At 44.5% G+C, this 2,119-nt stretch overlaps 1 protein-coding gene across 3 annotated transcripts in view; it reads right to left on the bottom strand.

Annotated features, from left to right (window-relative positions):
- The window catches only part of LOC139746322 (glycine receptor subunit alpha-4-like), a 50,477-nt gene extending 48,990 nt beyond the window's left edge, over positions 1–1,487 (bottom strand). For all 3 annotated transcript variants that reach the window (XM_071657456.1, XM_071657458.1, XM_071657459.1), the window contains exon 1: positions 937–1,487. The gene's annotated coding sequence lies outside the window, so the exon portion shown is untranslated. The remainder of the gene's footprint in view (positions 1–936) is intronic.
- Between the last annotated feature and the right edge of the window lie 632 nt (positions 1,488–2,119).

The raw sequence follows: 2,119 nt of genomic DNA, 5'->3' as shown, positions 1-2,119 counted from the left end.
GTAAGTAATGAAAGGGTAAGAGATATGTGTGATAATAAAAAGAATGTGGTTGAGAGACCAGAAGAGGTTGTGTTGAAATGGTTTGGACATATGGAGAGAATGAGTGAGGAAAGATTGACAAAGAGGATATATGTGTCAGAGGTGGAGGGAACAAGGAGAAGCGGGAGACCAAATTAAAGATGGAAGGATGGAGTGAAAAAGATTCTGAGTGATCGGGGCCTGAGCATACAGGAGGATGAAAGGCGCGCAAGGAATAGAGTGAATTGGAACGATATGGTATACCGGGGTCGACGTGCTGTCAGTTCATTGAACCAGGGCATGTGAAGCGTTTGGGGTAAACCATGGAAAGTTCTGTGGGGCCTGGATGTGGAAAGGGAGCTGTGGTTTCGGTGCATTATTACATGACAGCTAGAGACTGAGTGTGAACGAATGGGGCCTTTGTTGTCTTTTCCTATCGCTACCTCGCACACATGAGGGGGGAGGGGGTTGTTATTCCATGTGTGGCGGGGTGGCGATGGGAATAAATAAAGGCAGACAGTATGCATATATATATATATATATATATATATATATATATATATATATATATATATATATATATATATATATATATATATATATATATATATATATATATATATATATATATATATACATATATATATATATATATATATATATATATATATATATATATATATATATATATATATATATATATATATATATATATATATATATATATATATATATATATATATATATATATATATAATCCATCCCATCACACACACACAGACACACTGACGTTCCCCGGACATTAACCTACAATACAGCACATGCATGACACATTTACAGCGTATATGTTCACCACACAAGCACGAACTCCTGATATACGCCTTCCCCTCCCCCCAAAGCTAGTTGCCAGTCACTCACCAGTATCGTGTGTTTGTGGTCAGCACTTGCAGGTTCCGCCACTTGTTGTCTAACACGTCACTCTAACCAGGGTATACCCATGGCCTCTAAGCCTGGCTTCGTCTAACCTGTACTTCTGCTACACTCTGTCCGACCTCCACACCTGCCGTTGGACTCCTTTCACGCATAAAAAGGAGTGACTTTCTCTGTTATGTTCGCCCAAGCATCTGGATATATTAAAGTCACTGGTTTTCTTTCACCCTTGATCACATGTTACGGGAAACGTTTTCCTTCGTGGTTTGGTTCAGAAGCAGAAACTGTCAGACAGCAGCAACACCAGGTAGGTCCTGGCCAACGAACTACGAATGTCGTCTCTCAACCTCACTTGTTATACAACGTCTTCATCATTAACACTATCGTAACGATGATACATACACACATACACACACACGCACGGTGTATTTACTTGAGAAGGTTAGGTTCTCCACTGGAATGAAAATCTCCAGATTAGGGGCACTAGAACATGATTGTGGAAGCGTCTGTGGGAGAGACTGTTAGAGAGAGTAGTCGAGTGTGGTGGACGCTGATACAGCAAGGACTGGCCGGCCAGGGAGCCATACGCCCGCCTCACACAACCCCGCTAACTGACGGCTGCGCAACAACCACTCTTGCTACCACCTGCCACGCCACCTGATCATGCCACACTATCCAAACCTGCCACACCACCTTACCCTGCCACACTACCTGACCCTGTCAAAACATACGACCCTGCTACACCAACTGCAGTTCCACCAATCTCTGCCACACTACCTGACCCTGCCACAGCAATGACCTCGCCACATATGACCCTGCTACGCTACCTACCACACCACCTGATCCTGCTACACTAACAGACTTTGCCACACCACGTAACCCTGCCATATCACCTGACCTTGTCACACCACCTAACCTTTTCACACCATCTGACCGTACTAAACCACCTGACCCTGCCACAACACGTGGCCTTGTCACAACACTTGGCCCTGTCACTCCACCTGACCTTGCCACTCCACATGACCCTGTCACACCATTTGACATTGCCACACCATGTGACCCTGCCACACCATCTGATCCTGTTACAACACCCGACCCTGCCACAATACCTGACTCTGCTACATTACACAACCCTGCCACACCACCTGATTCTGCCACAACACCTGCCCCT

This window comes from Panulirus ornatus, chromosome 64 (assembly GCF_036320965.1).
Source record: "Panulirus ornatus isolate Po-2019 chromosome 64, ASM3632096v1, whole genome shotgun sequence".
NCBI classification, from domain to species: domain Eukaryota; kingdom Metazoa; phylum Arthropoda; class Malacostraca; order Decapoda; family Palinuridae; genus Panulirus; species Panulirus ornatus.
The sequence above is the reverse complement of the archived record's forward strand: the minus strand, read 5'-3'. Positions and strand labels throughout refer to the sequence as shown.